Source organism: Lontra canadensis, unplaced genomic scaffold (genome assembly GCF_010015895.1).
Source record: "Lontra canadensis isolate GAN:19392208 unplaced genomic scaffold, GSC_riverotter_1.0 scaffold28, whole genome shotgun sequence".
Lineage (NCBI taxonomy): Eukaryota > Metazoa > Chordata > Mammalia > Carnivora > Mustelidae > Lontra > Lontra canadensis.
This window is the reverse complement of record NW_022631022.1, coordinates 7,975,508-7,998,384: the sequence shown is the minus strand read 5'-3', so window position 1 is coordinate 7,998,384 and position 22,877 is coordinate 7,975,508. Positions and strand designations below refer to the sequence as shown.

The window sequence follows — 22,877 nt, the reverse complement described above, 5'->3', positions numbered from 1 at the left end:
ACATTGAATCTGTACTATAATTACAAAAACATAGAAGTGACATATATATGATAAAAGACAAGAAAGGAAAACTGGAATACCTTATTTTGGTAGATTAGTGAGAAAAACGGGCATATCGTTCTCCTCTTCTGTAAAAGTCTTTCTTGTTCTTAGAATGAGGTTAGACATTTAGGTGTCTAACATTAGGGAATTTTATGGAGAGTGATCCATTTAGGTTGACAGGCTATCTAGTCAAGAGGTCAATGTCTAAGGAATGGAATACTCCTCTTCCAACAGCACACAGGGAACACAAATGTTGACCAAGTTGAGGAAGAGGAGGGAAGGACAATTTTGGAGGCTGGCCAGCAGCTGAGGGGAGCAGATTTGGAGAGAGTGGGCTCCACACAGGAGCTTGAGGACATGGAGAGAGTAGAATAAATAGAAATGAGAAAGTTGCAGAGGCAAGGCAAGTAATACAGGGAGGAGCATTAAGAGGTCGGTCTTTTTGCTCTGTGTGTGTGTGTGTGTGTGTGTGTGTTGCTGTGTGTTTATGTTTGAAGAAAAGAGGCATCCATTTGGCACACTAGTGAGCTCAAAATCTCTTAAGAAAGTCCCAAGAAAAGTATTCAAGGGTTTAGAAGCTAGCTCACTGACACTGACTTATAAAGACATCACCTCTACCTTTGGATGTAAGAGCCTTGAGGGGAGGAGGACAGTAGGAAAGACAAGGATACTGGGGTGTGACAGACTGAGGTTTAAGCCCACCTCTGCGGCTCACTAGCTATGTGGGTTGAACAAGTTGCTTAACGTCTAAAACTTGGTTTCCTCAGTTAACACTCACCGTTATACTTCATAGTCATGTTATCGTGAGGTTTAAATGAGATTATACACACATAGACACATAACTACATACATATAAAGTCTGGAACATAGTAAGCTCTCAAATAATATACCTATTCTTGCAACAAGGAGCAGAAGAGATAAGAGCTCCCATCTTAACATAATAAGGAAGTTAATAAAGTTAAGGCTGTGGCTCCATCTGGGTTTCTAAGCACAAGGAGGGACCAGAACAGCCTTGTCAGGGAGCCATGGGTTAAAGGGCTGCTGGTGAAAACAGACAGCACTAGCCCACAGGCCCCCACCTGGCTTCCTAGGATGTGGTGCTGGATTAGCTGCCATTCCCCACAGTTGAAAAATCCTAAGGCTCTCTCGTGTTCCATCATCTCAGGGCTGGAGAATTTGGCTGAACTGCTGGCTCTGATACCTGGATTCTGAATCCTGTAATACCCCACACTTGGGGTCAGGAGATACAGATGGAGGGACAGAGGGCAGCTTCTGCTCTCTACGGAGGCCCTGGAGAGACCGTTTCTAAGTCCGGAAGGTTGTGCCTATCTCATCTGGGAAGCTGATAACAGAAAAGATTAACACCCCAGCCAGTATTTCTAACCCACACCAAGTATAACAGGAAAGAGGGAGGGAAGAATCTCCCCGAAGTCTCACGAGATGGGGCTCCAAGCACTTCTCAGGACAGGCAGGTAGCTGTTCCTGAGGCTCCACTGGCAGCCGGGGAGGAGAAGGCTAATCATGGGATTGGAGTTTACCCAGCCAACCCCACCACGGACAATGCCTGGGAGGCCGAAGAAGAATGTGAGCGCCTGGAAGGCAGGGTCTGGGGAGGCTGGTCCCCCCTAGAGTCCAGCTAGCTCATAAGGAAACTGTTTATGTTTTCTGTTTTAAAAAAAAAAAAAAAAAAAAAAAAAAACACCAAACCAAAACAAAACAAAAAACCTTTGCACATTGCTGGAACCTGTTTGTCCTGAACTCCTAACAATAAACACATGGCAACCAGTTCTCCAGATGACAAGTTCTTCTGCTAATGAGCAAGGGATGACTGAGGAGGCCCGGCTGGTGTGAAAACCCTTAGCTGCCTGGAGTCTTGAGGACTGAGGTTGAGGGGGGCTGCTGTGGAAAGGAGTCGTGTTTGCTCACTTCATCCCGCTGCTTCACTCCCGGGGCAACCCAGGAGCATTATGTTATCATGGGTATATCTAATTTGGGCGAGTCGCATTCCTCTCATCTGAAAAGGGCCACTACTCTGGAGGGGAAAGCAAACCCATCTCGGTAAGACTCATAAAACTCAACATAAAGAGTATTAAGAAACATACAGTTTGTGGGGCGCCTGGGTGGATCAGTGGATTAAGCCTCTGCCTTCGGCTCAGGTCATGATCCCAGAGTCCTGGGATCGAGCCCCACATCGGGCTCTCTGCTCAGCAGGGAGCCTGCTTCTCCCTCTTTCTCTGCCTGCCTCTCTGCCTACTTGTGATCTCTGTCTGTCAAATAAATACATAAAATCTTAAAAAAAAAAAAAGAAACATACAGTTCGGTAAGTATATATCCACTCACATACACAAAACCACTTTACATCCTGTTTAATGTATGTGCACAGACAGACACTCATACGTCTTTGTGGTTTGGGTATCAACAAGAGCAAGGTAAGTCTGAGAACATGTGAATTGGTAGTGTGGCTCAAACTCCATTAGGGCCCACGTTTCTCCAGGCTGGTGTGATGACGTGTCTTTGGTGTGGAGACGACTAGTGCCAGCACACGCACCACGCTCTCCTCTCACCTCCCTGTGGCTTCAAATCTGTCTCCCACATTTGCCGGGCACTTTCCCAGTTGCACGAGGATTGTCACTGGTTGGCAAGGATTGGGAAATTTCGACTTCTGTTTGTTGTTTTCCTGGTATCTGTTGTTAGCCCCAAGTTAGAAAATATTCCCTGTAGTCCTTAGAGAGGTTCAAAAGAAATCAAGAGTCTGGAAGAGCCCCAAAGGCGTGTTTAGGGGACGTCTCAAGGAATTCCAGTGGTCAGGAGTTGAAGAGATTCTAATCTTGGAGCCAAAACAGACCCCAAATATGTCAGAACCTTGTTCCAGGAAAAGACCTTGGAAAAGGAAGCTTGTCAGGTAAAAATAAACTGATTTTCCCTGAATAATCTTGCACTTTGCACAAATAAGAATGACCACACCTCCATTCTATGGCTGGGGCAAATCCAGATTCAGCCCAACTAGCTCAAAGGTTTGCTGAGTCAGTGGCAAGGCCGTAGGAAACCCTGTTGTTCCAAGCCCAGGGTCACACACTACTCTGGAATAGTTCTCCAAGAAAAAATACTTGGAAGAAGATTGGGTGGAAAGGCTCTCTCCGTGATAGATAGGCTTCGTATAAAAAGACACTGCATTTCAGGGATGACTTCCACAGTATAAAAATGTCTCAGAACAAAACCAAAAACAAACCCACCAGTGGCCCCCTGATTTTTCCTTTCTATCTTAGTGTAAGTTATCAAAGGCAAGGTTTATATATATCCTCCGCAGGCAAGCCCACTGAGACAGGGACTGTCACTGTCGGGCTCAGTGTTACGATCTCAGAGCCTAGCACAGTGCTGGGCACATGACAATTGCCCTTTATATGGTTCATATTTGTTGAATAAATAGGTAAGTCCAGTAGGTTGGGGCACCCAAGTGGTCCTCTGTAAGCGCTTGTCCACTGATTGAAACAAAAAGATTATATCCAGTACAAGTGAAATTTGGGGCCTGTATTCTTACCTCAAAAATATAGGAGCAAAAGGTGAACTCTGTGAAGGGCAGCAAGATTTGAGGTAACAACCAGCAAGAGGCAGAAAAGTGAGTGAGAATCGCGCTCAGGGGACACCCTGTCCACAGGCTCCCTCAGAGAGATTATAGGTAGAGCTGTCATGGGCCAATTTCGATGCTTGTTACAGTTTCATAACACAGTAGATGACTAGCTGTATTAATCAGGAAGAAAGAATAAAGCAAAAAAAAAAAAAGTATACATGTACTCAGAAGAACCTTTAACAGTGAGCTTCGTTAAGTCCCGTCTTTACTAAGTCAGCAAAACTGTGATGGGGCGGATTCACTCCCACAGAGCGCCGAAAGCCTGGCCTCCTCTGGTCCTTGACAACGGGGCTAAGCCCAAGCTGGAGCAGAGCTGTTTCAGGGCCTACGTAGGGTCCCACTGTGGTAGGGACCAGGAGGCCCTGTGTCATGGGAGAGACAGGGAGGCAACTGAGACCGAGAGCTGCTCGAAAAGGGTGTTATGCTCTTGAGAGTGAAAATGGGAAGTCAAACTCTGGGCTCCAGTTCTTAAAATTGTGAAGTAACAGAGAAGTAGCTGGAGCTTATAGTCAAGGGCAATTTTGAATGATTGTATAGGGACAGGACCATTACAGGCCATGGATAAGCTGTTCAACACTCTCCTAACTATTACCATGTATTTTTTCTTTTCTTAGGTATTAACACTTAGCTTGGCTGGGTTTCCCCTCTTTTCTTTTCTTCTTCTTCTTCTTTTTTTTTTTTTTTTGAAAGAGTATTTATTTATTTATGACAGAGAAAGACACAGTGAGAGAGGGAACACAAGCAGGGGGAGTGAGAGAGGGAGAAGCAGGCTCCCCGCTGAGCAGGGAGCCCGATATGGGGCTCGATCCCAGGACCCTGGGATCATGACCTGAACTGAAGGCAGATGCTTAACGACTGAGCCACCCAGGCACCCCTGGCCTTCCCCTCTTGTGTTCTGGAGGTGCTGGGAGAGGTAACTAGGGACTCCAAGAATCAGGTGGCAACACTGTGCTTAGAAACAGCAATGGAACAATACTTGGGGAGCAGAACTCAAGCTCCCCTCTCTCAGCTTTGACCAAGGCTAGGAGACTACCACCTCTGCTACATTCCTTCCCTTGCCACCCCCACCAACCTACCCAGTCCCTCACAAACACATGGAGCACACACTGACACAGAGCCCTTACACACACACACACACACACACACACACACAGCCCTTATACATGCATCTTGAAACCTGTCCTTTCATGTGCATTCCAGGTACCTGACATACAGCAGTGCCCAATGAATCTGTCAAATGTTGAATGACTGGATTAAATATTAGGAAGTACGGTATCTACTCCATGCTGTATTTGCTCCTACTAAGTCTCAACTCACCATAAAATATGTGGACACAACTTTTTTCCCACTTTTGATTCTCCATAAAGGCATTCTGTGAGTCAGGATGCATAGATAGTATGTTCTTTACACTTTGGTGATGAAGGTAAAAATAATTTACTTTCTCATTTTAAGATAGCAGATAGTCATCTTTCCTGATTTTTTGTTTTGTTTTGTTTTTAAGTAAACTCCATGCCCAGCATGGGGCTCAAAGTCACGACCCCAAGATCAGGAGTCACATGCTCTACCAACCTAGTCAGCTAGGTACCTGTCCTTTTAAAGATACTCTCTTCCTCAATCCCCATAATTACTCTTCAAATGTTGTTTCCCCAAACAGACGGTTTCTTTGGAATTTTTTTTTTCTGTCTTGCCATTTCCCCAAATCTTGCTAATCTGCTGGATTTGAAGCTTGTTCAATTTTTTTTTTAAATATATATCTGTCCCAACACCTCCTGCTGACACACACCCAACGGTGCTCAGCTTAAAAAGGGAGTGGTCTTCAAAAACATAAACTAGGTGTTCCCTGTTCAAATGAAAACTTGACAGGTGTTCTCATAGGGAATATTGGAATCTTTCCCTCAGCAGCTGTACAAAGGTTAAAACTTGTTCTTGGCAAACGAGTTTACACTGATGTATCCTACATGGATTGTCCCTTCTTGTGGTTCACTAAACTCTAATTGCAATCATGTTGGACATAAGCTGCTTACCGTAATGTTTCATAATGAAAAGTGCACTCTCCAGAATTCAATACCCAGTAATGGCTTCTTTGATTTAGAGCATGATTATGGTAATAAAACCACTACACAAATGGACACATCTTCTTCAGTAGCTCATCTTTTTTTGGAGACAAAGGCAAGTTTTCATTCCTCCGATGGTGGAGGTTCAAATTTAGTTTCAGACACTGTCAGCAGCCATTCCCACTTCCTTTGATCCACTGTGGTATAAAATATCTTGGGGCTACAAATATGGCCACCCATCTTCCACACTGATGCTGTGTCATGATGATTCCTTTTGGGTACATTCACCATCGGTGGGGTTGAGGGGTATTTGGTTTTGCTTTGTTTGCTAAAAAATTTCATTTTATTGCAGAACTATATCATAACCTATAAGGAAACTGAGAAACTCACTCAGAACCCTTGAACTTTAAACACACTGTTTTTCTTCCTCCTCACTCTCATAGTCTTGACATCTGTTGGCATGCAAGTTGTCTCGCTCCCATGCTTCTCCATATCATTATTTTATCATAATGAGTCATGATGGATTGGAGCACAAGGCTCTTCTGACCCCTTCGCTGTGGCTCAGGAGCTGGCAGGACAACCCAACCGCCCAAGATTTCAGGGCTCTTTGATTTCTAAGGTACAGAACCAGAGACACTGCTTGAGGCACTTTCTGAAGAACATGCTAGCTTTTCCTCTGTTTTCGGGCCTCTAGGCACAGGAAGCCATTGCCTACACGAGGCTGATCCCGATCCTCTGTTTCATTTATCCAAAGTGGCTTCCATTCCAGAGCGTTCCATCCACCATCTTGGAGGCCTTCCCCAAACATCCCTGCCCAGAGGACTCTCCTCTGCCTCCCTTTCAACTCCAGGAGGTCCCAGGATCCGCATCTCTCGGGGTCTCCCTTTGTTGCAAGACTGTCCATGCTTCACCCCCCTGACTGCACTCCTCTGTTCCTGGAGGCAGGATTCCCCCTGAGCCTTCCCTGGAGTCCCCAGGGTATCTGATACACAGGAAGGACGAAGGCACATTTCTACAATGATCCAAACCATATTGTTGATCGATACAACTGTCCATTGGAAAATTAAGTAAGTGAAAGTAATGTAGAAAATGTGAAAGAGAAAAAGACATGACGGCATTAGTTCAAACGAGGGCAGGGACCCAGTCTCACTCGCATACGTTCCTTAACCTCTTGGTGTGTCTGTTTCTTCAGCCAAAAAGTCAAAATAACAACAGTACCTGCTTCACAGGGCTGTCATGAGGATTTAATGAGCTCATATTTGGGAAGCGCTTAGAACAGTGCCAGGCGTGCAGCAAAATGCCACAGAGGCATTTGTTAAGCGAAAATAAAAGTGAAATGACATCACTGGGCCAGAATCTACCAGAGCCCCTGCCACAGGGTAGCTGCTCAGTCAAGGCGGAACTCAACCACCCTCTGTTTCATGACAAACTTGGACCAGCCTGGCCTGGGAGGGAGCGGCTGCCGGGATGGATGGGCTGCTTGGTGACAGCGCTTTCCAGGAGAGGAAGCCCTGGGGAACACAGCAGGCACGGCGCTCTAGTTCAAGGGCCTTGGAAGGTACCAGGTTCTGCCACCAACTCGGTTCAGCTGGCGCACTCCCAGGGCAGGGACGTGTGGCTTTTCGGGTTAGCCGGAGGAGGAGCAGTTGCCGGGCACCCTGGCGCCCACAGGCGGTGGCTGCTGCGGCGGGCGAGGGGACAGCCCGGAGCTCCGCCCCCCGCCTCGCCGCCCGGAGTCGGCACGGAAAGTTACTGCGTGCTAACGTGGCAGGAACGACGGAAAGCCCAGGGCTGCCAAGTGCTGAAATCCTGGGCTGTGTTTCTTACGCTCACAGGCACGGCTCTTCTGAGAATCTAGTCTCTACACGTCCCCTGCACATAACTGTATTCTTTCAGCAGTTACTATATTTTGGGGCAGAGGGAGGAGAGGGAGGAGAAGAAAGTTGAAGGGAGTGGCAGGAAGGCATGAGCCAAGATCCCACGTATGATTTTTTTTTTTTTTTTTTGCCTGCCCTAAGATGCATGTATATTCTCACCCACTGTACTGTGTACCGCGGAACTTTCATCTGACAGATTAATAAAAAAAAAAACCAAAAAACCAAAAAACAAAACCAACAACCAAACTCCTCATCAAGTTCAATTCACCAGAGGCTTCCTTTTGTCTATTTAATCATTCGTTTTCAGCAAACATTTCCTAAGCCCCAGTTATCTGTCAGTTACCCAAGTGAGCCCTAAGAACCCCGAAGTCCAGGATGGAGACAGACAGTCACTACCACATGAAGGGCTATTGGCGTGGGGGGCTGCCCGGCAGAGAACTGATTTCTGCCAGGTGGGAGAGCCTCCGGCACAGGCCTGCCAGGGAGTCTTGTTAGCCCAGAGCTTTGAAGAACGACTCCCGCGAGGAGGTCACCAGGTGAATGAGTGGCCTAATTAGGCTGTGATGTACATTTATCATCTTTGTCCCACACCTGCTTTTTCAAGTGATGCTTTAAAAATACAGAAACAGATGGTGGGTTGGAGAATCGTGTTGTATCAACAGTACATTCCCTGATTATGATCCCTGTACTGGGATCATGGCGGAGAAATACCACATTCGTGGGAAATCCAACCTGAAAAGAGGTAAAGAGGCACGTTTTCTTTATCTCTCACCCATATATATATATATATATATATACATATATATATATACACACACACACACACACACACATATATACACACACACACAAGTATGTTTCACTATATATATGTGTGTACAAATATGAGAATGATAAAGGACATTTGGGAGTTCCTTGGGCAATGCTTGCAAATGTCTGTAAGTTTGAAATTACACCAACATACATTAACACAAAATTTTAGAGTATTTTAAAAAATACTAAGTTTTAAATTTACCAAAATGACAATGCTTCTTCTTGCCATTATTCTGAAAAGGATCAGCGATAATCAGAACATACTTTGGTCAGGTGGATACAGCTACTGACCCAAGGCCCTGGGAACTCTAAGGAGTAAGGTGTCCTCTACGGTTCTCCTTTCTGCACTTTCTTCCCTGAAGCCTTGAGATTTGTGGGATGACAGGGTCAGGACAGTGGGGAAACCCACAACAGGTGCAGTCTGTACAGGCCCTAGGAGGGGAGGGGCTAATGGATGATGCTTGGCTCTCTGCGGGAAGGACTCTCCCCCACCTCGTCAAGAACCTAGAAGAAGTGGTGGCCCCAGGAGTGGGCAGTCTGCTTAGGAAGTATTTGGGAACTATCAGACAATTCTGCTGTATTTGCTTAAGATGCATTTTCAAAGGCAGAAAGTAAAATTTAATAATAGTATTAGCAGCAGCTCAGATGGATCAGGTAGGTACTATATTCTTTGCTAACTAGGTGACATGGATATCTCATTGATTCCTCATCACCTTTCTGTGAGGTGCAAAGTATCTATATTCTCATTTTATAGATGGAATAACTAAGGCCCAGCTAGTCAATGGTGGAATTGGATAGAAGTGTGGGTTGCCTAGTCCCTGTACCCGGGCTCTTGCTCACAATATTACACTTCTATAGGCTCTGGTTACTACTGGACCTGCAGAGGGCCTATGAACTTCAAAGGACACGGAACAGGGAGGGAGCAGGATGTTTAGTTGGGGTGGTGAGACTGCAGTGACGTTTATTTTTTTTAAGACGTTATTTTTTTATTTGAGAGAGAGTGAGAGAGAGCATGAGAGGGGAGAAGATCAGAGGTAGACTCCCCACGGAGCTGGGAGCCCGATGCGGGACTTGATCCTGGGACCCCGGGATCATGACCTGAGCTGAAGGCAGTGGCTTAACCAACTGAGCCATCCAGGTGCCCAGTGATGTTTATTTTTATTTTGCTCTTCTGTGTTATTTGTGTAATTAATAATTTTAAAAATTAAAAAAAAAATTCACCCTATTGATTGATAATTCCTGACCCAGCTGATGAAGGTTTTGATACGTATACCTAAGACAGAATCTTTACCACTAAATAAGTTAGTTTCTCTGTCCCTTGGTTTCTGTATCTGAAATAGGAGATAATGTTTGCTAACCTTTCCTTGCTAAATACCTGCTCTCTGGTTGATATTCTGTGTATGGTGTGTGTAGGATATGGGGGGTGTGGAGACTAGGGAGTGGGAAAGGGTGGGGAGGAGTAGGATGGGTGATTGTTAAAAAGCTCTTTATAAAAAGGGCAGTTACTCACTGGTGGAATCAGGCATTATGCATGAGGCTGGGCTGGGCTTCTTATTCACAGGGTACTGTCCAACATTGGAAGGAAACAGCACTCCCTCCCCTTATCTTCCTGCTTTTTTTCCTTCTCCTTCTCTGCCTTCTTCTTTTTCTGGCCCAGAGGAAGTGGTGTTTTGTCATATTTATACATTTTCTGGGATCGAGAAGACTGGGACTCAGACCAGAAAGCATGTGAGTAGCCTGAAGGCCTGAATATACCTTTTTGCCTCCAGGGACTCAACCCCTGACATCGTTGAACGCTTTTGCCACATTTCTATTTGCTGCTTATACACAGATGATTTACTATTCACTGGAAATGCATCCACAAAAGGTTAAAAAAAAAATCTGAAGTAACCAAAGGGACATGCTACTCTGGCTAGAAACGACGTTGGTTGGTTTGTATTCTCTCCGCAGTCACCTTTCAGACAATCCGGACAGAAAGCAGACATTTCATTTCTGTGCATCACCCCTCTGGTTCAAAGATGCTTTTGAGAGAGCCAAGGGAATGATGATTTAATGCTGTCAAGTGCTTTGAGATCTCAGACAAAGAAGCTCTGTAAATACCAAGAATTACTGGGCATTATCGGCCCCAGTATCAGTCCCCTCAGTATTATAAGGGCTTTGGAAAAATTAATGAAGAAATAGGTCCTGGCATACTGGCAGGAGCAATTGCTTCTGGAAAGATTAAGAGACCCTCTACATTGGGGAATGTAAGACTTGGTGGAAAACTTTCTTTCTTTCTTCTTCTTCTTCTTCTTCTTCTTTTTTTGCAAATGAAAATCACCAAAGATGAAAACCCACTGCAGTATGAAAAAAGAAAGAATTAAAGCCTTTAAAAAAAAAAAAAAAACAAAAACCATCTCCAGTGGGGAGAGGGCAAGCCATTGTGTGCGTGCACATACCTGCACGGGAGATGATGAGAGAGACATTCAGAGAGACAAATGGGAATTCAGAAAAAAGGGCTTTTGCTCATTTGTTTATATTTGCTACAAAAATAAATCCTTTTTTAAAATAAAAAAAAAAACCTATGCATTCTGTGTTGGTGAGGGTGTAATCACATACATTCCTGTTAGACACGTAAACTGGTAAATTCTCTGTGGAGGGCCACTTTGTAATATCCAATGACATGACAAATACACTTTCCCATTGTTCTAATAATTCCACATCTAGAAGTTAATCCTGCACATCGATCTGCACATGTGCAAACTGGTATATGCTGGACGAGACTCAATGCCGCACGGTTTGTATTAATGAAGCCTGAAAACAACTCAGAATTGATTAGGAGGGGATGAAATAACTCTGGCGTACCCATAAAATGGAGCATCACACTGTTGCTAAAAAGACTAAGGCAGCTTCCATGCCCTCATGGAATTAGTTCTACGGAGGTAGTGGGAATCAAAAAAATCCTTGCACAGAACAGTGTGTGTATGTCTACATGTATGTGCGTATAGATGCCACTTTGTATCTTTGGATTCATGGTGCTCCTATATCCACAGAACAGATTATTTCTGGAAGACAGCATTAGAAAGTGGTCACTGGCTAAAGGATAGGGCTTACCTCTATTTTATATCCTTTTTAAAAAATTGATTGATTGATTGATTTGAGAGAGAGAGCATGTGCGCACAAGTGGAGAGAGGGGCAGAGGCAGAGACAGAGGGAAAGAGAACCCCAAGCCCACTCCCCACTGAGCACAGAGACCTATATAGGGCTCGATCCCACAGTTCTGAGATCATGAGCTGAGCACAGATCAAGAGTCACTCAACCGACTAAGCTACCCAGGCACTTTTATATCTTTCCGAATACTGTATCACATACCCATGTGACCTATTCAAAAAGAAATAAACTAGTGTGTGTGAAACCACTGATGTAGTGACAAAGTACACCTATGAACTTTGTACCATCTTCTGGGGGTGGAGCTGGATGAGGCGTGTCTTCAGAGCTCTCCTACATTCTTCTCAACACCAGGCTTCCCACCCTCCAACTTCTCCAGTCGCCTACAGCTCAATTCAGGGTGAGTCAGCTTGGTGCCTGGGGCCTACCTCTCCCCACACCAGGAAATCCTTGATCTGTAGCAGATCTCTCAGACATAGATCAGGGTGAGCAGGACCTTTCCTGTAGGACTGACACAGGAAATGATCCCTAAGGATTATGGCTCTGCCAAACATATTTGCTGCAATTCTGACCAGTGATAATTTTGGGACTGTCTTGCGTGTGTGCGCGTTTGTTGTTGGTGGTGGTGGTTGCAAGGAAAAAAACCTCACTAAGTGAGGGGATGTTTATTGTAAGGATACTTGTGGAGTAGTAAGAACAGCACAGTTCTCATGGGAATCCAATAAGAAGAATGAAACAACAACTTCAGAAGAACAAAGATGGGGCACTCTGGGGCCAGCACTGTGCTAAGTGCTTTGTGGCAGCAAGGGACCTCTCTCTTTCTCTCAGAGACGCTGCTTGTCTCTGTGTGCTTGATTCTCTGTTCTGACAGCAGCTGGCGTGTTCACTACCCGTTGGACTCCCTCACTCCCTTACTACACCAGCTTCCACAGGGTCCTCTGAGGCATTCTACTCAAGGTTCCCTCTGCTTCTCATTTGCCTTCTAACTGCCTCTTCCTCTTCAGACATCCTGTTCAAATTCCCATGAGAGAGAACTTGAGAGGTCCTCCTTCCCCTGGAGGACAACCTCTTCCTTAACCGTGGGTTGCCTCTCCCAGATCAGGTTCCCAGGTGTTTTCATTCATCTGTGGTGAGGGCCACTAGGCCTCTTGGAGTTAGTCTTGTTCTTCACTCATCAATTTCCTTTTCGAAGAACTGACCTCAAGCCAACCAGTGGGATACTGGGGATCCAGCACCAACAGTGCCAAGCCTTTGCTCTCAGTGGAGTTGCCTTCTACCTCCTTCACCTGCCATGATGGGTGTGACAGACTTTCTGGCCTGTCCGGTTTGGAGACAATGGACCATTACTGACCACTCAGCTCTTGCCTCAGTTCCCTAGTCACCGCCTCTTGTTCTCTGCATTCATGTCCTTTCCTGGCTATCCATCTACCCCCGGAAACTGGGGCCGTGCCTTGCCCCAGTGTACTAGGGAGTCTGTGGTGACCACACAGATGGCCTCCACAGCTGGGTGGAGAGTGATGGGAGGGAGATCTGGTGGGCACTACTCAGAGGCCCTGTGGGTCAGCTGCCTTGGGCCGTCAAGTTCCAGCCACAAACAATGAGCTTGCTAACTATGGTGCCGTAATTTGTCAGTGAATACCCAAGCTTTTATCCCCTTTTCATTCTTTCTCCCTTTTATCAAAGGTAAACTGCTTGAAAGGATTGCAGGCCTTGTCAAAGGTGTCAAGGGCCTGAACCAATCTTTTCTAGGCTTGTCTTCTACATTCTTCAAACTCCTAGCGATCCTTCAAAACCTAGCTCCAGGCACTTCTCTCCTTGGTGAATTCTTCCCTAAATTCTCAGACGTGCCCTCATTTGGGCTACTTTTGTACCTGGTAGGCAGTTTTGTTGTTGCCCTTATCATGTTGTACTGCAAATATTTATTTAGACGTATGTTTTCTTTACTGCGGTATAAACTCATGAAGGGCAGGGACCATGTCTCGATAATTTATTCATTTACTTTTAATTAAAAAAAAAGATTTATCTATTTATTTTAGAGAGAGCGCGCAGGAGCAGGAGAGGCGAGGGGAGAGGGAGAGAAAGAATCTCAAGCAGAATCTGTGAGGAGTGCAGAGCCTGACTCGGGGGTCGATCTCACAGCCCTGAGATCATGACCTGATCTGAAACCAAGAACCAGACGCTTAACCGACTATGCCACTCAGGCACCCCTCATTTATTTTTAATTCAAACAAATGATTTTAGAATAATTTCTGATTTGTAGAAAAGTTGCAAAAAAGGGGAATTCTCACAGTTTCCCCTATTGTTAACATCCTGCTTCACTATAGTGTGTTTGTTACAACTAACATGGTATGTTCATTCTTAACTAAACGAACTAAAGTTAATTCAGACTTCACTCGTTTTTCCTTAATGTCTTTTTCCTGTCCCCAGAATGCCCTTCAGGTACCACATTACAGTTAGTGGGCATGTCTCCTTAGCCGCCTCCTGTCTGCAACAGTTTCTTGAACTTCCCTTGTTTCTGATGACTTTGACAGTTTTGAGGCATACTGATCAGGTATACTGTAGACTATTGGGTTTATCTGATGTTTTTTTTCTCATGGCTAGACAGGGAATTGTTTATTTTTAAACACCAGTCCTGAGCTGACTACCTAGCATGCACCACCTAGTGTAGACCAGCTTATTGAACTGAATTGAGTTCAAGTATTTCTTTGGCACTTCCTATATAAATAGAACCCTGACTGATGCTTTAGGAGAGATGAAGTGTGGAACTCAAGTCCTATAAAGATCTTCCACATAGCTGAATAATAAAAGACAGCATGCGACCAAGTGTTAAGTAAGGGGAACAGAGAGGAATGACCTAAGGGAGCTCAGGAGATGGACTAGTGAGTGTGAGTGGGTGTAGTCAGCAAGATCGATGTGAAAGAAGGGATTGGAAAGGTAGGGAGGACTTAGAGAGGCTTTTTTCAGTTCTCAAGTCCACCATGCTCCTTCCTGCCTTAGTGTCTGCTCACATGCTGAGCCCAAAGACTGGGAGACATGCCCCACCCTTCTTCCCCCACCGTGGCTGGCAACTTCTCATGGTTTGGGCGTAGGGCTGACTTTGTACTTCATGAAGGACACTATCCAAAAGAGGTTCCACTTGCCACTCTCTCCAGAGACCTTGTCTGTTTTCTTTACATCCTTTCTCAATGTTTATAATGATTGATTATTTCTTTATTGTCGGTCTCCCTCCGTGGAGTCGAAGCATCTTGAGGAAAAGTACTGAATTTTCATTTACTCTGGCAGAACACATTACCCAGCGGCACCAAGTGATACTCAAATTATCTTGTTGAATGAATAAAAGTGTTGGTGTTGGATGAGCCCGACAAGGCATGGGACAAGAAGACATGTGACAGGCACTGGAATGGAGCAAGAGTGAACTGGGTAGGCACATGGGATGCTGCCAGGTCATTCATAAGACTGATCACAATGGTGTCAGGTGATCCCAAATGGGGTGGCATCATTTGGGCAAAGGCCAGCAATGTTCTAGGTGTGGGCTGCACAGAGGTAGAGGCTGTCCAGTAGTTTTCCACCTCAGGAAGGTCAACGAGGGTTCACAGGACAAAGAATGGGGGATAAAGAATGACTAGGGCCAGGGGAAGGGCGGGGGCTAGAGGAATGTCTGCATAAATTGAGAACGTCTCCCATGAATGATAAAAACACAGGCGTTCTTGAGAGGCCAGGAGGTACCCCGTTTAACATCTCTGGTGTTGGCACAAACCTGAGGAGAATAAAAAGAGCACTCTGGATAAAATGGAAGATGGAGACTCGTGATTCTGCGATAGTGTTTCATACTAGGAAAGGACAGCCATCTTCGGACGTGTGAGGAAATCTGGAACAAGGCAACAGTGAGCTTCTGGGCTCAGAATGGAGAGGACCCCACAGAAATCTTTATTTTCCACCATCTTTCCCACACGGTCACAAAGAACAGAATCAATGCATATACTGCCTACCTTGAAAAGTTTGTATTTTCATTCGTATTTAACATTCAATGTTTCATTCAATTTGTACTTAGCATTCAATGTTAAAACACCGACCAAAAGGGGCAGCGTTTCATACAGATTCTGCCTGGAACAACCCCAGTGAGAAAAGGCCTGGAAAACATGTGGCAGAGAAACTCTGAGAGTTGAGAGTATGATTTAAAAACAAAAAACATGGGGGGCACCTGGGTGGCTCAATGGGTTAAGCCTCTGCCTTCAGCTCAGGTCATGATCTCAGGGTCCTGGGATCAAGCCCCACATCGGGCTCTCTGCTCAGAGGGGAGCTTGCTTCTCCCTCTCTCTCTGCCTGCCTCTCTGCCTACTTGTGATCTCTCTCTGTCAAATAAATAAATAAAATCTTTAAAAAAAAAATGGGACGTGTTGTCTTTGTATACCCATATTAATAATTATGATGGTTGAACTCTGCTTATTTTTCATCCAACCTAAGTAATAGCTTTGAAAAAGAAAGATAACCATGACTGTGTACATGGGAGTCCGGAGGGATGGTCTGTGACAAGAACTCCCTAGGTGTCCCGGAGGACAAACAACATAGTCCAGCTGACCTTCCTCTGATGAGGCTGGGGTGGGCAGAGGAAGGCATAAAGAATGATCGCTCTTCTATGTTGGAAAGTCAGGACACAAGATCAGGTCACAAGAACAGGAGCAGGTCTGTTAATTCAAAAACATAACCTTGGAACTCCCAGAAAGTAAGTGGATGAGTTCTGTTCACTAACTTAGAACTCCAAAATTCCTTCTCTCCTCTGGACCTTCCTAGATCAGAGCTATAAAGGACCATATTGGCCTATGTAATCCCTTCATTTGAGAAGGAAGGAACCTGATGTCTAGAGGACATCATAACTTGCCCAGAGTCACCTTGGTAGACAGCGCCTAAGCCAGGATGAGACCTTCTAACTCAGTTTCCCTTCGCAGCCCTAAGCAGCCCGTCTGAGGAATGACCTCAAAATTGGCTTCAATTGCACATTTTGATCTTCACTTTCCATTTATTTGAACATAGGAACACTGTTCACCATATTTCCCCCCGCCCCCGACATATTACTTTTGCAACAACCATGAGGAGGCCGGGGGAAAAAAAAAAGACCACGCGCATTCCCACTCATTGTAATGAAATGCGCACTAGGTATCTGACCTAGACTCCTACTTCCCTGCCAATCTCCAGCTCATATAAATTCATTTCCCTAACAGAAAATCCACGTTGCAGATGGAAAGTAATTTCCCTGCAAATATTACCAGAGAGGTTTATTAGTGCTACTTGACAGTTTTATCATTACTTTTGTTTCAAGCTAAGGTGAAGAAATCTGCATTTGCCAGGTAGTGTGGTGAAAAAAAAATGTAGACTTTTAAACTTTGTGTTAGTTTTAGCATCAGAGGGAAAAGGAAGAAACAAAGAACGAATGTGTTGGCTGCAGGCTGAGTACGTAGCTCTCAGCATTTCAACGGATCCTGGCTTTCCTCCTTCCTTCCCACCCACAATTTTCCGGTCCTGAAACATCAGAGTGGGTTGGAGGGAACCACTCGGCCTGAGCAGCCAGCTCAGAGGGGGGCACCCGAGTGACTCTGCAGGACCAGCTGGTAAACACAGCTTACAGCTAAGCCAACTGGGAGCAAGGTAACTTGTTTTACTCTTCTCTGGATTTAATTGAAGGTGGTTATGCTTTTATAAGAACCTTATCATCTAAACATTTCTCATTTAGATAAGGAAACTACACAACAGAAAGACAACCAAAAGAGCATTTCAATAATAGCCACTTACGTGTATTTCATTAATAGCTGTTTACATGATAGGGGCTACTTTTTTTTTTTTTTAAGATTTTATTTATTTATTTGACAGAGAGAGATCACAAGTAGGCAGAGAGGCAGGCAGAGAGAGAGGGGGAAGCAGGCTCCCCGCCAAGCAGAGAGCCCGATGCGGGACTCGATCCCAGGACCCCGAGATCATGACCTGAGCTGAAGGCAGAGGCTTAACCCACTGAGCCACCCAGGCGCCCGATAGGGGCTACTTTAATTCACGTTTTATTGGCTACGTATTTTCTAAAGGGTCAGATAATCTTGGGTATAGGATTGCCAGAAAAAGTATAGAATATCTGGTTAAATTTAAATTAAAAATAAATAACTCTTAAATGTAAGTGTGCTCTAGACATTGCATGGGACCTACTTTTATTCTTGTCAATCACACGGGGTCCGTTAACCAGCCAGTTTATTTTTTATCCAGGTTCCCTGCCTCGTTCTTTTTTGACCTTTCAGTGGCTTGATTTTAGGACCCCCTAATAGAGAGTGGACAGAGAAATATAATTTGACCACATTGGGTGTCCTACTTATCATCAACTGGGACACATGTTTGAGTAGGGGAGGAATTTAATATACTGGGTTGAAGATAGTGATTATAGTGAAGATAGTGATTAAGTGATTAAGATTTTCCCTATTACCATATACAGAACTAGCCACAGACTGATGTTTTTGAGTTCAGATCTTATAGACCAGTAAAATGTAAAAAGTAAAGGAAAAGAAATTGTGACATTGTGGAAGATGGATATATTGTTGCCAAGTTTAAATCTGATCAAATAAAAATGTTAAAAATACCACCACTGCCATCTTCGATGATCATTAATTCATTAAGGAGAGTGACATTTGAATACCCCCAAAGTAGGAAGGACACTCTCTTAGAATGAAGAACAATGCTTCTTAAATAAAATTTGTGGCCTTCCAATGTATAGCCCTGGGTTTTGTGAAAACTCTGCCATGTCAGCCTGGTTCTGGAATCTGAGAACACCCAATCCAGGTTAGGCTATAGCAGCCCCTATGAAAGGACAGTACCAATATCGCCCGCCCTCCAGGCTTGTGCTGCTAGGAGTGAACCACAGAGCACTTTCTTTCTTCTTCTTCTTCTTTTTTTTTTTTTTAAAGATTTTGTTTATTTATTTGACAGAGAGAGACACAGTGAGAAAGGGAACACAAGCAGAGAGAGAGGGAGAAGCAGGCTTCCCCTGGAGCAGAGAGCCTGATGCAGGTCTCAATCCCATGATCCTGGGATCATGACCTGAGCGGAAGGCAGAAACTTAAGGACTGAGCTACCCAGGCACCCCACAGAACACTCTCAAGGAAAGGAAAAGGAAGGTGAGCACAGCCAGCTCAAACTGTAATGACTTGAAGTTACTCTCTCATTTAAGTATTTTATTTCCGAGAAGCATATTATTTGTGTGGAAGTATTACACAACTTTTCTCAGACCATGAAGCATTTCCTCCACTTACACTACATAGAAAACTTTTCCCTAAGCTTTTCTAAACTTCCTTGGGCTCACAGCCTGAGCTCTCTACTCTTCTTCCTCTCTATCTCTATAAAATGAATGCTTCAGGAATTGAATAATATGACATTGAACTGAAGAAGCCCCTTCGTCAGAATCCAGAAGTCTTTAAAACGACAGGTAATTAAGCCTCCTGGCTCTTGTGAACTGGTAGAATGTGTGACCCTGGCCAAGAAGAGTTGGATATTTGCCAAAAAGCAGGTGCAGTGCTGGGAGACCAAGTCCCCAAGTTCAGAATTTCTATCATCCTCCCCATTATACACAAGGGAAAACGCTGGTGTGAAAGCAGAGAATTGCCCAAAATTAACAGAGTCACTAACAGAAATTAAAATCAACTGCCCAACCCAAGCCTTGTATCTAGTTTCTTCTATCCTTCTCTTGCCCAAGAAACACATATAAAGACTTTTTACCAAGAGAACGTTAAATAGGCTGAAATCCAGTTTCATATGCCAAAGAGAGATTCAAAACATTATTTACCAGTGATCTCCAAGTATCCTTTCCTTCACCCCAAGGCCACATGAGGTGGGAAATTCAGTATCCTTTTCTTTGAAAATGGGCTCTTTGAAGCAAAGAATTAGTCATTAAACACACACACACACAATCCCACTCACACGCACAAATACTTTAAAATATATGTTAGAATGTGCTTAAAGAAATATGAAGACTACCCTAACTTTTAAAATATTTTGATATAATTTTATGTGTTTTTTCCAGTCATAGGGTTATTTGGTGTCTTTTGATTCTGTTATGTACCCAGTTTTTTTTTCACTTTTTAAATGTAATATTATTATATACATATCTCTCATATTGTTATAACTATCCATAACTTTATTTTAAACGACATATCATATGAATCATATGAAAATAATTTTTTATCCCCCAACTTTTAACAAGTGATGATCTCTACATTAGGGCAATGGCAGACAGTTCTTTTTTTACAATCTATTTTTCTGTAATGATGGTGTTTTTAAATGTAATTATTTATTACTTTTATAATAAGCAAAAAAAAAAAAAACCGAAGATAGGAAATACCTACACTCCCACTAAAAATCACTTCATCCTGAATTTTTAGGAGGCCACTTTAATATCATCTCCCAATTGTACCTTCTCATAGTCCTATCCCAGACCTGCCTGAGAGATTCCCCAGGACCACTTGGGGATCCCAAATATTTGCATTTCTGAGAGAAGCAGTTGTAGGACTTTTTTTGTTTTTTCTTAACTTCCTAAATCCCACCTTTTCTGTAATTACTGAAGCTCAGGTAATTTCTCCTCAGTCCTACTTAATATGGGCTTGTTTTCAGTTCTCTCCTTGTGTTGTTTGCCTTACTAATTCTGATGTGATTATTTTCTCAGGCACCACTGAAGAGAAGAGAGCGATTTTGGCTTTGATTCCAGGGTGATGTTTCACAGAGCGTCAACTCTTGTTCCAGGTACTAGATGAATATCTCACTCACTAATTTCTCGCTGTCTCTAAGCCATGAACATTTTGGTTATAAGTCTGGAGCCCTTCAGACACAGTTTGCCTCCTACACAACATGTAAGCTAATGAAACTCACGAAGTGAGGCTGGGCCTTCTGCCTCGCTTTAATGGCTTCTGTCACCTAAGGGCCAAGCTGCCACCACCATGACTCTGCATTTTGAGGGGCTGCCTCAGGTCAACAGCAAGAATGTAAATGACCAGGAACCTCAAATTGCAATTTAAAGATAACTGTTAGGTTATACTCTTCCCGCAGGCTTCTCTTCCTCACCAAAAAGTTTGAGAATAATGTGGTATTTTTACTTATTTTCAGTGGAAAGAATATTAAACCTTAGGGTGATGGTGGATTATTGCTGAATTACATGTTTTAGTCCGACTAGAATAAATTATAGATTTTTATTGGAGGGGGAAAAAAGGGAGCTCCAAATCTGCTCCCCCCCACCAAAAGAGTCAAAAAAGTTAGATTTTCCTAGTTCCTGGGTTCTAGGTATAAATAAAAAGATAGCCACAATTAATAACATGATAATTAAACTGTAGGAAGTTGTAATCCTTAAAAAGGTGTTTCTGGATAGGTTTCAAATACATTTGCCTCTACTGACTGAAAATATGTTTTCTGCAATTAGAATGCAACTCTGACACTTAAAGGGGAAAGAACACTTTGAAGGGCTTTCCAAAGGACATGCAAAGGACCGCGATACTTTCATCCAAGGATGCTGTGTGGCATCACGGAAATGGATCAGAGACTCAGCCCTCCATTTCCTCTGGAACAGAAACATACTGAAGATTATTTGGGTACATGAGTTAAGCAAAGTACACTCTGCATGTTGCTTTTAATTTCAACATAACAAAGTAAGACCTTGGACTTGGCTGGAGATGGATCCTGAGCCTTTTCATCTTCCATCCTCTGGAAGTCAACAACAGGCAAGAGTGATGGCCCTTTAGTTCCTCTCCTTTCAGATCTGGTTCACTCAGAGGTTGTGGTGGTGGTGGCAATAGTAGTGATGGGGTTTGCTGCCCTACAAGTTACCATTTTAAAACACCAAAATATGTTGTTTAGATTAAACATGCCCTCTATTTCTCGAATGAACTCCTTGGGGAAGTGTGTTCTTTGCATGTCCAGGTGTGGTCTACAAGAAGAGGGCTGGAGAAGCTCACCTAGGTCCTTCCAGGAACTATTCCTTCTCTTCATATAGAAAACCCACGATCTCGTCCTTTTCAGGTCTATCTTCTCAGGCTTGCAAGAAGAGGTGAAAGCAACCCTACCTCACCACCTCCAGAATGGTGTTGAGGAAGGGTGTTCATACTCCCTGGTTTTACGTGGATCAAGCGTGGGAGAAAGGAAAAAAGAGAGAGGGAAACTAAACCTGGAGAAAGAAGAAGAGAGGAGGGCGCCTGGGTGGCTCAGTGGGTTAAGCCGCTGCCTTTGGCTCGGGTCATGATCTCAGGGTCCTGGGATCGAGTCCCACGTTGGGCTCTCTGCTCAGCAGGGAGCCTGCTTCCTCCTCTCTCTCTGCCTGCCTCTCTGTCTACTTGTGATCTCTCTGTCAAATAAATAAATAAAATCTTAAAAAAAAAAAAAAGACGAGAGGAAAATAGCTATCCACCCCCCCCAGAACACCCACATAATTTTTCATCATAGGATGCTACTAATTTGTTAATAATTTTCTTGATAATGGACATTTAGGGTGCACTTAAATTAATGTTTTCTGTGTATGCATAAATCTTAGCATTTCAAATCATTTCTTTAGGATAGTCTAACAGAAGGAGAAATACCAGGTCAAAGAGTATAATCATTTTTCAGGTCTTTAATACATAGTACCAGGAAGGTTGTACTAATTTATAGTAACACAGTATATCAGTGTCTTCTTGAAGCTCTCACTGCATTGATTAAGTATTTAAAAAATCTTCGCTATTTTGTTAGGTCCCTATTATTTCACTTCATATTCAGTGGTGAGGCTGGAAATTGTTTACTGTATAATTAGCTATTTGTATTTTCTCATCTATGAATTGCCAGTTCGTGACCTTTGTCTCTTGCTCATTGATTTATAGTAACACTTTATAAATAAAGGTTATTTACTTTCTTTGTGTCTCAATTTTGGGAAAAAATACGTTTTCTAACTAATTTGCCTTTTGTCCTCTAATTTTGCTATGATTATTTTTGACATACAGACATTTTATATTTCTCTATATTTCAACTTTACTGACCCTTTACTCAGCGATTTCTTCCACTGCTTTAAAGTATTGAAAATCTTCACCCACCTAGACCAGATAAATATGCAGAAATATATTCCTTTAGTTATTTAACTTTTCAAAAATAACATTTCTTTAATCTACCTAGAACTTGCTACGTGGTATGAGAAAAAAATAATTCTTTTCCTGATAAGCTAGCAATTACCATGGTACCACTTACTGACTACTCTTCCCCACTGTTTTTATATGTATTCCATATATACATATTTCAGGCTACTCTTACATATACAAGATTATATTTGTGGGTTTTCTA

General features: G+C 43.5%; 1 protein-coding gene and 1 long non-coding RNA gene across 3 annotated transcripts in view; one reads left to right on the top strand and one right to left on the bottom strand.

Moving 5' to 3' along the window:
* Positions 1 to 22,877, bottom strand: part of RORA (RAR related orphan receptor A) — a 700,799-nt gene that overhangs the window by 116,242 nt on the left and 561,680 nt on the right. The gene's annotated exons all lie outside the window — the stretch shown is intronic.
* Positions 11,892 to 21,056, top strand: LOC116871916. Its single transcript, XR_004383562.1, has 3 exons — positions 11,892 to 11,961; positions 20,251 to 20,327; positions 20,998 to 21,056. It is a non-coding gene; the product is annotated as an uncharacterized LOC116871916 (long non-coding RNA).